Below are 13702 nucleotides of genomic sequence, written 5' to 3' on the forward strand. Positions count from 1 at the left end.
AATTACACTATGGTTATATAAGCTATCCAACATTAGAGGAAGCCAAATGAAGAGTATATGCAAACACTCTACACTGTTTTTACATCTTTTTTCTAAATCTAACATTACTCCACAATAAAAAAAATTTCAGTGCTGCCTTTTATTGAGAAGAACATTTTTAAAAGGAATAATCATGATATTAGCCTAGTTTATCCAAAAACTAAGTAAATTATGGCATTCTTATGGCAATTCAAAATTTGTCCCATCATTGTGTTCCAATATGAATATCCAATTCATTATACTGTAAAGAATAGAGAAGCACTTACAGTATGGTTGTTTGCTGAGACATAAATTGGTATTGCAGAATTCAATGCCATTCACATAAAATATGTGAAATACTACATACTATTCAGTTATATTGTTTAAAAAATATATGCATGAGAAAGTGAATCCAAATTAATAACTACCTTTAGGGAGGGAGAAGAAGTCTGAAAGATGTCTATTGCTTTTATCTTTGCTAGTATTTATTACATTATTTACTCTTGTTTTTGTATGTCTAACACAGTTCATAATTTTCAGCCACTAAGCCACCATTAAGACATTTTTAATACCTGGGGCAATTTAGTCACTACTGAGGAACATTTTTAATATGTAGGTAACTGAATAGTCTGCTTTGTTTAGGAAAAACGGTCTTATTTTAGGTTGTTTTGTTTGTTTTAACTTAAGACAATATTATTGAGAATATAATATTTAAAGTTTTACATTTCTATTTTCCAAACCAAGCACTTGAATACCCCAAGGTCATCTAAAACAGGGTCTTCTATCTTACAAGAGACATGCCCATACAATTATTTTTTAATACATAGATCCTCTCACTTTTGTGACAACTTCATACCTTACTTCCTTCTATTTCTCTTCAAACACCTATTCCATGTCAAATTCCTAGGCCATGTCAGTACAGGATCTGTTGCACTTCTACTAGTTAAATTCATACATCCTTCCAGGGTGCACTCTCACAAATAAACTCATCATTTCCCAAATCTGCTCTTCCATCCACACTTCCTACTTCAGTAAACAGCCCATTCCTTCCCAATTGCCCAAGCCATAAACTTAATTGCTATCCCCTATTTGTCTTTCACCTTCAGCACACCCTCCATGGTTGTCTTGTAGTTCTACCTCTAATATCTCTCAAATCCATCTATTTCTTCAATCCTCCTCCCACCACCATCATCCAAGCCACTTTACCCTTTTCAAATAATTTAACACACTCCTAATCATTCTAACTGCCTACCAGTCTTTCATCCCTCCAAATAACTGTCCACAGTATAATCAGATTTCTTTTTTTCTTGCAGTGCTGAGGATGGAACCTGGGGCCTTGCACATGCTTGGCAAGTGCTCTACCACTGAGCTACATCCACAGCCAAACCAGGATTACCTTTTTAACTAAGCCTTACAATGTCTCAATTTTCTTTCTTTTTTGAAGTTTTAGCAAGAATTTATTTTAGTAGAACAGGATGAAATACAGACAAGGTGCAGGGGAGAAAAAGAAACATTTCCTATTCCCCATACATGAAATGGAAGCAAAGACTCAAAATGGTGGCCTCCATCTCTTTGTTTTATGCTGGACAGCTGGGGGAAATACACATGGTCAAAGATAACGAATGGGTCTGGGTGGCTGAGATGGTTGTTAAAAGGAAGGTCATCCTGGCCTACCCAAATCATAGGGACAATAGGTGTATTTTAGAATGATGTTTCAATTTTCCACAGGATACAGTATAAACACAGCTAATGGCTCTTCACAGTCTAGCCCTTTTTTACCTCTTTAAAAGCCTCATCTTTCACTAGTCTTTGGTACTTGTCATCTCTTGCACTTCCTGATTCTGTCAGTCATACTGTCATCTCTTAACACAGGTCTGGTAAACTCTACTCTCCCTCTTCACAAGGCTAAGTTCTATTCACTCTTTAAGCTTCAACTATGGAGTCACTTCCTCTGAGCCCAGTATGCCTGGCCTCCCTGAAACTGAGTTAACTATTCCTTCTACGTGATCCTATAACACTCTGCACTGCACACATTTTAAAGCACACATCAAAATCAAGCAAATCAAATGATATGATGAAATCAAATCAACATAGATTGTAAACAACATATATATCCCAATACTCCCAATATGACTGGGAAAGCCAAGCCTTATTCACAGCTATTCCTCATAACCAAGCCCAATGGACCAAACAATTAAGGTTGTGAAGACTGAAGTAAAATAACCAACATAGCACAACAGTTACAAAAAAATTGAACCCAAAGTCTCCTGACTCAGGAGCAAATATTCTTCTCACTATAAATTGTAGCACTTAATTTTACTTTCATAAAAAATTTAATGTTTAGGGTTAGCAGTGTGCCTGAAGTGGTAGAGTACTTGCCTAGCAAGTGCAAAGTCTGGAACTCAACCCACAGTACTGCAAAAAAAACAAAACAAAAACTAATATTGCTGGGTGCAGTGGTAAATACCAAAGCAAGTATCAAATAAGCAAACAATAAAAGAAAATCTTTACAACAGACTAGGATACCAACTAAATAATGTAGAAGACATGATAGAAAAAAATACCATTTGCAACTACTGTATTCACAATTAACTGATTTAAGTAAAAATCACCAATGAATGCCAAAACCATTGTATGAACATGGGTAGAAATAGTATCAAAGATTATTCAACAATAAAGGGACAATGACACTTTCTATAATGGAGAAAAGTGGCAGGCAAAACTCTGAATGATCCAAGTAAATGTCATGAGTATGGTCAAACTGAAGTCACGCTGCCTCCTGATGTGATGTGCTGTGTACAAGGATGTATCTTTACTTAAGGGGGATTCTGTAAAGGGCACAGCCTGAATGTAAATACAAAGAAGTGAAAGGACAAATCCAAATGACTGGCATCCTATCAAAGGGCCTGTACTCTTCAAAACAACATTAGAAAAGATCAAAAAAGTTGAAAAACTGTTTCAAATTTAAAGACTACAAGAGCTCGGACACCTAAAATGCAATGCAAATAACCTAAGAATGGGGGAAATGCCATTAAAGAACATTACGAATGCAACTGGAGAAACTGCATCATTAACTATATAAAGTATCAACATTAAACCTCTTGAACCCATCATACTGTGACTATGAACGACTGGGTCCTGTTCTTAGAAGTATCAGCTGAGAATTTAGGGGTAATGGATCACAATGTGTGTAATTCCCAAATGATTCAACAATAAAAATAATTATTAAAAGAAGAGGAAGAAAAGGAGGAGAGGAAAAAGGAAATCTATGTAGTAGATTCCTGATAATACAGTACAATGTACGGTATGTTCAGTGACATGATAGGTTTAACATGTGGTTTCCTTGTTAGTAATCCATACAGTGCATTAATGCAGCATTTCCAGCCATTACTGTACATGCATTTGTGATGTTTTTCCTTAGGTAGTGTGCCTAACTTTAACTGAACAAACATGCAGCTTTGGCATAGAAGATGTAAGCAAGGAACTTCAAACTGTAAATAAAATAATAATGTTCCCAGAATTTGTGAACACTTTGCAAATACAAAAGAATGGTTTAAAAAAAAAAGAGTGATAAAGCAAATGTAGTCAATGTTAACAACTCTTCATATAGGTGACAGGTATACAGGAGTTCATTGTACTATTTTTGTAAGTTTACGATTAAAAAAAAAAAAAGTCTTCTGCCAATACTAAAATTTTACACTGGGGAAATTAAACTATTTCCAAAAGAAAAGTTAACTCTTAGCTTCTTCACTACCCTTTCCTTCATAATTAATCCATGTTATCAACTTAGGTTTAACAGCATTAGCAAAAATGTTTTCAGTACCAAAATAAACATTTTTGCTAAAGTAGTCCCCAACTACAAACAGGATACATTCCAAAAGCCCATCTGTAAGTCAGCTGTTTAGAATGTGGAATGATTTTCACTATTACAAATGATGGTCAGGTTCCTCATGTTGGTCACAAAGTTTCTTCAATAAATCTTCATTAGCAGCACAGCTAAACTAGTCATGTATTTCTTGCATGGTGTGTTAAACTGAAGCCTTTCTGAAATAATAAGCAAAATTAGCTGGATAAACTGAAAGGAGGAAATGAGGACAGGAACAATTTGGATTAGTAAACAACCACCAGAATATACATTTCAAAGTGGAACTATAGCTCTCAGAGAAGATGGCTACTCACTGTATAGTAAGAAGGTAAAATGGAATCTCAGGAATGCCATTGGTCCTCAAATTCCTTCCTATATAATGCTGATGGAAACAGGCTAATATGATGGGATGTATAATCTAGAAAGTATCTTTATAATTTTTTTTTAAATCTAATTTTGGAAAACTGGTTTGTTATTGTGTACATTGGTTATTTCAGTTATCAGGACCATTTCCACTCTTTTTGTTTTTTTTTTTTTCTTTTTTTTTGTTATTGTACTGGGATTACACTGTGACAATTACCAAAATTCTTACAATAGGGCTTATATTCATTTAAACATTTACTATGATAGGTTGGCGGGCACTAAGCATACAAAAGAGTAAGCTGTCTCTCACACAGAAACTCAAACTAGCAGAAGAGAGTGACATCAGTTACACCACTCTAAAATGGTATTTACTCTGCAAACAACATATGCATGAACTGCTTTGGAAACATACAAGAGCAGGAGAGAAAAAAAATTGTCTAGAGAGATTAAAACCAGAATCATAGATGAAATGACATTTGAGTTAGGAATTCAGGGATAGGTAGTTCAAAATCTGTATGAGTAAGGGAGGATTCCAATCACTGGACAAAACATCAGTCAAGATACAGATGCATTCGTTCAGATATCTGATACAGTCTTGAGCAAGACACATAAGGCCTCTGCCACCATGGAGTTTACATTCAGGTAATGGATAAAGACCATAAATAAGCAATAACTAAACCAACTAGATATGTACCAATTTACAAGTGTCTTAAAGGAAAATGAGAGAGTAAACTATGTAAGAGAGTTAAACTAATTAAGTAAAAAACTAAATAGGATGCTCAGAGTAGGCCTCTGAGTGAGAAAGAGTTGGGCCAAGATTCATTCAACAGGAAGGAGAGAGATCATTCAGGGATACTTAGGCCAAGGAAAGGAGTATAGGTATTATTTTGAAAGGAACAGGGAAACCACTAGAAGATTTTAAGCACAGAAATGGTATCTGATATAAGCTTTTTTTTTTTTTCTTGGTGGGACTGAGGTTTGAACCCGGGGCTTTAAGCTTGCAAACCAGGTGCTCTACCATTTAAACCACACCACCAGCCCATTTTGCTCTTTTTATTTTGGAGACATGGCCTCATAAACTATTGCCCAGGCTGGCCTTAAACTGAGCTCCTCCTCTCCATTGTTCACAGACTCCCAGGTAGCTAGGATTACAGGCACCCAGCCTGATTTAAGTTCTTAAATGATCTCTAGGGCTGCTGTATGAAGAGCAGAGTGGAATAAGAAAAGAAACAACCCCACTTAAGGGGCCACTGCAGTAACTCATGTAAGAGATAACAGATAGGGATAACATAGAATAAAGTGGCAGTGAAGACTAAGAGCAGTACAGATGGGCTCAAGATAAATTGTAAAAGTACAGCAGGACTTGTGGATGGACTGGATTTATGGATAAAAGAATAAAAGAATCATGAATATCACAAAGCTTGGGCTTGAATACTGTCATTTACTGAGATGGGAAAGGCCAGCAGAAGTACAAGGTTTTTCAGAGGAAGAAGGCTGGGGGAGAAAAACTAGCTATATTTTAGCCATATAGCTAATATTACTTTTGAGATTCCAACTAGATATCGTAGATATCAATCTCAAGAGAGTTCTGGGCTAGAGAAATAGAAGTGGAAGTCTCTGATTGTAAAAGGGGGATTTTTATAGGTGAGTAGACACCAACAGGAGAGGGGAGGGGGAAAAGAAGAGAGTGATGAAGGGGAGAATCTAATACATTTGTGTGTGCACACACATGAAAACAGCAAAATGAAACCCCTCTGCACTTAAAAGTTTTAAGTGGAAGTGATGAGGATGAAAATACATGGCCTTCCCTTGTAATGCACATTATATTTCTAAGCTGCGATTTTTTTTTTAAGTTGACAATTAAATGACACCAGTTCAGTCTCAACCACTGCTTAGGATAATAAGACTTCCATATTCTACATTTCCATTTATACATTTCAGAGATATGAAGTCTCATATTTATCTAACTTCTCACATACTGTTTCTGCCATATTGGAAATAGAATAGTTCTGTCTATCCATTATATGTAAAGCAGGGCAGGTACTCCACCACTTGAGCCATCCTCCAGTCTAGTATATCCATTATATGTAAATGAAATTGCTTTTGAACCTGTTCAAGCTCATCTTCTAATGTAACTCACTCTTTTAATTTATTGAAATAATTTTCAATTCTAATTTTTGCCAACAAAGTTTTGATGTCATCTAGCTCAAAAACCATGTTATTCTGGTCATATACAAAATATGAAATCATTCTAGTACAAGTCCTAGAAAAATACTCAGTGTGCTAAGACAAGCAATGTACTGAAGTTAGCTTTTTTAGTCAACATCCCAATCAGCTATGCCCTCCTGATTATTTTGTCAGTTTTCTTTATCCCCAAGTTACAAAAGAAAGAAAAATTGTCAAAATCTGTGCCTTTTATTTTTGACTTTGGTATTAGATGATGTACACTATAGGAGTCAGTTAGAGTAACCTGATAAAAATCCAATGATCTTTGCTGATATTTGTTGTTGATATTCCAATAATGTCTTTGGCAATGTTCTAGATGTAATAAATTGATATCTTGGTGGAAGTCTCCTACTTTGTAGATTGTTTGCCAAATAATTTCAGACGATTCATTTAATTTTCTGTCAAACCATTAGCATGTGACATATGGCCATATATTAAAAGTATTTTTCATTTAATGGCTATATACTTATCTTGAAAACTTTACATAAAAATATTCAATAAAATAAAGAGAAAGAAAAAAATACATGGCCTTTTTTAGGGAAAGAGCAAAAAACTGACCTTGGTGAAGGCATAAACTGAAGGGAAGTGCTGACAATAAGCCTGAAAAAACAGGATGGCATCATTATAAAGTGAGCCATGAACTAATCATTGCAATACCTGTGGTAGTAGTGAGAGTAAAAGTAGGCAAAAGTACTGCATGCCATGTATCAGTCACTGTGTTTTATACAAACACCTCATTTGGTTCTCTCAACAACTCTGAGTATTTCATGTTATAATCACTATTTTATACACTGACCCTCAACAAAACAAGAGAACTTGCCAAAAGCACAGTAAATAGAGTGCATATTTCCCCTTAGCAGTCTGGTTTTAGAAACTAATCTCTTAACCCTTGCATTATGGTCTCTACTGATCTTATAGGCCTTCCACATTTTTTTAAGGAAGAAATGACATAATAGATGTGAATTTTAGAAATACAATTCCAATCTCTTATGCAGGATATGGATTGCTGGGGATCAAGATGAAAGGTGAGAAAAAGGAAACAGTGTTACTTAATTCAAGAGCATTTTCTTTTTAATAAGCCCCAAAAGATGTAAGTTATCTTGCCAGGTCAAATAAGAAGTAGCAATTTGTTCCAATGGTCACGAGTCATACCTCAAATAAATCAGCCTGCATATGCATGCTGCTGATCACAAAATAACCAGTTACAAAGGACCAGCTCATGCAGTATAAATTCACCACCCATTACTGAAAACACTTCTCAACATGTTAACTTTATTGATGAGTTTTTTTAAATCCACAGATTAGTTTCTATTTTTGTGTAAGAAAATAAAATTAATTCAAGACAATCATAAAAAATGTGGTTTAACTGATATTTATTTAAAATTTGGTTAATGTCTGTTTTTTCAACCAGGTAACAACTCCCCTGCTTTCTACGCAATCAATTGCTAACTGATGAAGCAAATCACCTACTATTATACATCAATGTCCAAATGGTATTCCACCACATACATGAGCTAATTTGTTTGTACTGTTGTGCTGGGTGAGATACATTGTGGCACTTACAAAAGTTCTTACAATATGTCAAATATATCATACTTGAATTCACCTCTTCCACCATTCTACTTTACCCACCCCTCCACAATTCTCCTATATCCCCCTCTCCCCATTCCTGAAATGGTTTCAATAGGTTGAGTTAATGTTTTTTAACTTCTGTGCTTGTGAATTTATCTTGAGTGACTATTAAAACAATAAAATATTAAATTCAGTAAGGTATCATTAAGATCTTATATAAATACATTTATATAAGGTCTTATATAAATACATTTATTAAGTGCCAATGCATAACTTATGCTATACATAAGACTAACTAACAAATGAATTTATGCTCTTAATTATAATAAACTGGACACCAGATCGATTTATTATAGGGTACACAGATAAAGAATAGACAGATAATATCATTTAACTTCAGACCAGAAAAAGTGAAGTATAAAAAAATCATAGATTATCTACTAAAGAAAACTTATTTTTAAGTTTACTTACACCAGGTACATTATAAAAATATTTTTCTAATTTCAAATATTAAAAACCATACCTTGAAGATAACTCTCATAGTTAAGTAACAAAAAGCCATAATTCACTGAAGAGTAAGAAAACTACTTATTTTTAGCCTTTTTTTTTTTTTGGCGGTATTAGGGGTTGAACACAGGACTTCATGCTTGCTAGACAGGGGTTCTACCACTTAAGTCACTCCATCAGCCCTTTAACTCTCACTTTTTTAAAAACTGAGGGAGATTATAGATGCTAGAAGCAAACTATATAATTGCAGACCAAAAATCTAGATAGAATGGTCAACTAAATAGTTTAAGTATTATCTGACAATGAATTTAAGACAATGTTGAGTTACATTATATGAAATCCTTTTGGTCACAAACACTAAACACACCCCTAACTGGGCACTAGGCATGGTATGTCTGTAATCTTCACAGAAAGGAAGAGATGAAAGAAGGAAAGGATTGAGGAAGATCAGGCAATATACATTTTTGTATATTAAGCTTCAGGCAGTGAAGCTAGAAACTTTTACACTCATTATCTCATTTAAATTCTAACAATGCCATGGGGTAAGTGGTGTAATTCCTTCCCATTTTACAGAAGATATTTCATAACTTAAGTCAGTAGTGGAGCTGGTATCTCAATCAAGATCTGACTACAAAACCAAGCAACCTTCCTTTATGAGGGCTTACAAGTCAGCATGATATTTAAAGAATCCTCTTACATTGTTATCTGGCTGAAAACTGATTCAATTTCCCTGTTTACACTTTTTTTTGGTGGTACTAGAGTTTGAACTCAGGGCTTTGTGCTTGCTAGGCAGGCACTCTAACATTTGAGCTACTCTGCCAGCCCTTTTTTCTGTTGGTTATTTTTAAGATAGGGTCTCTGGAACTTTTTGCCCTAGCTGACCTAAAATCGCAATCCTCTTTATCTCTGCCTCCCTAGTAATTAGGATTTACAGGTGTGAGGCACCAGAGCCTGGTACATTTCTTTTACTACTTACACATTAAGAAGACACTAAGAATGTTTACAGATTCTCTTTAATAATCTAGGGGGGAAAAAGCAATAGTGATCATTTTTCAATCCACAAAGCAGTATTTTCATTGCCCCTTCACTGGTAAAATTTACACTAGATTTTGCAACATTCAGATCTACAATAAGTGTATCTTTCAAAACAAAAAATAGAAGCATGATCTGACTATAAAACAAAATATCTGAAATTGAAATGCCCCTAGAAAATCCACAATCATCATCACTGTGTTACACTAAATTCCTCTTGCCAGACTAACAGCAGCAAAGACAGAAAGAAAAAAAAAAAAAAACAGCTTTCCAAAAATGACTGACCAAATATGCTACTTTCCAATAACAAATTTGCTTATGGCTTCCTCCTCCTAAATCAGAACAGTTATCTACCAGGATTTAACTACACTATTTCAAACTTCAAAACCATATTCTAATAAACATACCCTTAGAATACAGTTCAACGTTTCTCTCTGGTAGACCAACAATTAGTGGATGGATATTACTTGAATATTCATAAAAATTAATATTAACTTGTGCTGCATTGTAAATGGAAAACACAAGGCTGTAAAGAACTTGCTCTGAAAAAAATACAGCATCACCATTTGAACATTTTTAAAAGATTATTTCCAATTATATTTACAAAAAAAAAAACGTGTCACACATACCAATTATGGAAACATAAAAACTCTATACAGAAGGAAAGTATTCTCAATGCATAATTCAACGTGGTGATATAATTATTTTTGAGCCTTAAAAGCTATATTTCTTCCCCTGATCACCATTCTTTCTGTCCCCAACCATAATTTAACTTAGGAAAAAAAAACTTTTGATAGAAGAGTTAAGTGTAATTTTAACACCTTTGTTCTAATATGAAAAGGATGTAATTTTATATGCAAAATTTTATAGTGTGCAATACATAAAACAGGTGAGCAAATACTGCGTTTAGAAGTCACTATTAATTCACAAGCATTTATTGCTTCCATAAATAAATATCTACTGGAAGCACTCCTCCAAGAGTTATTAATGTACAGTCTACAAAGTTCAAATCACTGGTTTTAGCTCTTCAGAGGACTTTCATTATTATAACATCATTATCTCAACTTCTGCAACAATACTAAGAAATAAAATAAAGGTAATTCGTGTCACCATAAACAAGTGCTAATCTTTCTATCTTAGAGGACACAGATATGTGCCTATAAACATTCCATTTAAATAAACATTACATTCAATATAAACTCTAATTTAAATCACCATCTGCTTTAGTGAAACATTTTTAACTCGTTCTCTAAAACAAAAGTTATCTTTTTACAGAAACGTAAGAGTAAAGACAGAACTCCTCAAAAATACAAAAACAAAACAAAAATATACATACAAAAGCCTTAAGAGCACAATAGTTATCTTTATCCTCATTCACATTATTTAAAAGAAATTTCATTTCACTACGTTTAAAAAAAAAACAAAACCTATTTTGTTTACCTTTTCCACAGACCGTTCAAGTACTGCCAAGGTAACACAGATTTTAAAACTGACAACTGGAGTACTTAGCAGTTGCCAAAACAACACAGCTGGATTCTTAAAGGGAAAGTACTCTTGTGTAACGTGTGCCTAATCACAACTTTAGAGAACCTCATCTTCATGCACTGATAGCTGACAGAAGACACAAAGAAAACACGCTGTGCTACGAACGTGAAAAACTTAGGCAAGTTGGTTTTAAAATACGTGTACTACTGTCAACACACCGCAGCAGGACTTTCTAACAGCACACTACTGGAGTCCCACTTGCACTATAAACTAAAAAACGCACGTTCACAACTGCGTTGCATGATTCAACTCGACACACTGTTCCCTACTGGACCATGACAGGAGTCTCGCTTCACAGATCAAGAATCAACTTCAGGTCTGAGCCAGAATTTTATAGTCACACTTTCAACGGGAGGGAAAACAAAAAATTCTAATTCAGAAACGTTCGCCTTTCCCAAACTTGTTGGCACCGCCACCTCTTTTTAATCCTCCCTGTTCACAGACAGATGACATCGTACGAAAAGACAAAGTTTGCAACACAGCCCCCTTCCTTGCGTGCTGGGATCCGCTAGGATCGTGAGCGGCTCCCTCTGCAAGCCCCTCGATCCCGAGGTGTCGCCCAGTACTGTCGGGCGTCTGCACCAGCCAATTGACCCGGGGCGGGGCCACCGCCCCAAATACCGACCCTGCACAGAGGGAGAGTTCGGATCCAAACGTTCCGCCCCGTTACACCGACCTTCTCCCAAAGCAAAAGTGGGGAACTTGGTCAAGTCCCACAACAGGGCAGACAGAACGTCCCCCCGGGGAGACCCCAGGCCTCGGAAAGCAAGGGAAAACGAGGCCTCCCAAGGACTCCTTCAACTTCCAATATAGAGACGTCCACTGCCGCCCCCCGGCCCCAAACGCGCCGCGCGCACGGGGAGGCGGCTCGCGCCCAAGCCGCGCGGCCGAGCCTGCCCGCGCCCCGTCCAAGCCCCCAGGTCCGCCCTCGGGGTACCCCGCCCCCACCTCCCCGGGCGCCTCGCCCCTCGGCGTCGACCCTGACACGACCACCCCTGAGCCTCCTCCCGGCACCCGCAACCCCGTTCCCGGACTTGGCCTCGTCGCCGGAGCACCGCGGGCGCCCCTCCTCGGCCGCGTCGTCTCCGCGCCCCAGCAACCCCCCACCACACAGCCCTACCCGGTCCCCTCACCAAGCCACCGCCCCCTCCAGTACTGCCCACCCGGCGGACACAGCCCCGCCGCCCGCGGCCCTCACCGATGTTCCGGCGCAGCAGGCGGGTGCACGCACACGCCGCAGTTCGGACCCGCCACAGCACTCCGCGCCACCCGGAGCCGCCTCCTTCAGCCCGGGACTCGCCGGGACATCCGCGCACGGATCCCCACACCGGGGCTATTTTTAGGAGCCAGGCCTCGGCCAGACCGGAACTCGTTCCTCGCGGCGCGCGTGCGCACTACGTCACCGCCTCCGTGTCCCTCCGCCAGCCTTGCCGCTCCCTCACCTTCCTTCGGCTTAGCCGGTCGCTTCTCCAGTAACGTTTGTTTTCAGGGCTGATTTCTCCTTTTGGTGGGTGCTAAGAATGCTTGGAATGAGAACGATAAGGGTTCCGGCAGAGAGAGTTCAGTCACACTGTTTGGAAACCAGCGTTAGTTCACAAGGACGTGAGGGGCGGACTATGTTTTTCCGGGTGGGTGAGGAGCCGGATCACCCGGCACAGGAAGGAGATGACGGCGGCTTGGCGCCGGAGCTACAGGCTGAAGCTCGCTTCCCTCTGAAGGACCGTGTTCTCCTGGAAGGGATAGTGGTCACTTGATGAGGGCCTGGGCGCCTCCCTGGGCGGGGCACCCGGCGGCGTCGCGCCCTGTCGTCTCCGCCTCCCCCGCTGCCGCTTTCCAGACCGGCCCCCGGGAGCCGGACCCGGGAGCGGCTCTAGTGACGCGGCGCGTGGCAAATCGCCGCGCGTGGCCCGCGGCCCCGGCCAACCCGGGGCGCCGGGGGGCGGGGCGGGGCGCGAGTCCGGCCGTGGCCAGGAGCCCAGTGTCAGGCAGCGTCCTTCGGGACGGCCGGGACAACCCCTGGCTGCGGTCCTGGGGCTGAGGCCGCACTTGGCCTCCCCGGACATGGGCTTGCCGCGCCCTCGTTGTGGTTGTGGGTACACCTGTGCTCCCGCTAGGGCGGCTGCCTGGTCACTCTTATCCGGCAAACACAACTGGACCCCGGTCCCTGGCTCTCGGCCACTCAGTCCAGGTCCCCGACATACTAGTACTAAAAGGTCTTGGAAAGCATGGGGCACTTTCACGCTGGCCAGCCAAGCCCCCCCGTGTCCTAGGAGAGAAGCAACCTGCCTGTCTTCACCGTTAATAGTGTACACCTAGCGCTAAACTGAGTGATGACTATTTTGTATGTGGTGTGTCATGTACTTATAACGTGCCCATAAAGTGGATTTCAGTTTCTGTTCCCATTTTACAGACGAGGAAAGGGAAGCTAAGACCCAGGGTGACCTTTTGGGGTCACTGAGTTTCAGAGGAGGGCACAGAGGACTTGAACATCTTCCCACTCTGCATACTGCTTTTTCTCAGAGAGAGGCAAAAGGAGATGTGCTTGCGACAGCTGTTGAGTTTGGTGGGATTGTT

At 39.3% G+C, this 13702-nt stretch overlaps 1 protein-coding gene across 13 annotated transcripts in view; it reads right to left on the reverse strand.

The window, feature by feature from the left end:
* The window catches only part of Mef2a (myocyte enhancer factor 2A), a 136671-nt gene extending 123779 nt beyond the window's left edge, over nt 1-12892 (reverse strand). For 8 of the 13 annotated variants that reach the window (XM_020161765.2, XM_020161767.2, XM_020161762.2 and 5 more), the window contains exon 1: nt 12327-12508. The gene's annotated coding sequence lies outside the window, so the exon portion shown is untranslated. Of the gene's footprint in view, nt 1-12326; nt 12509-12570 lie in introns of those variants that run through there. The other 5 variants (XM_074061813.1, XM_020161768.2, XM_020161769.2 and 2 more) reach the window with 3 other exon arrangements.
* Nucleotides 12893-13702: the final 810 nt, after the last annotated feature.

Source organism: Castor canadensis, chromosome 19 (assembly GCF_047511655.1).
Source record: "Castor canadensis chromosome 19, mCasCan1.hap1v2, whole genome shotgun sequence".
Lineage (NCBI taxonomy): Eukaryota > Metazoa > Chordata > Mammalia > Rodentia > Castoridae > Castor > Castor canadensis.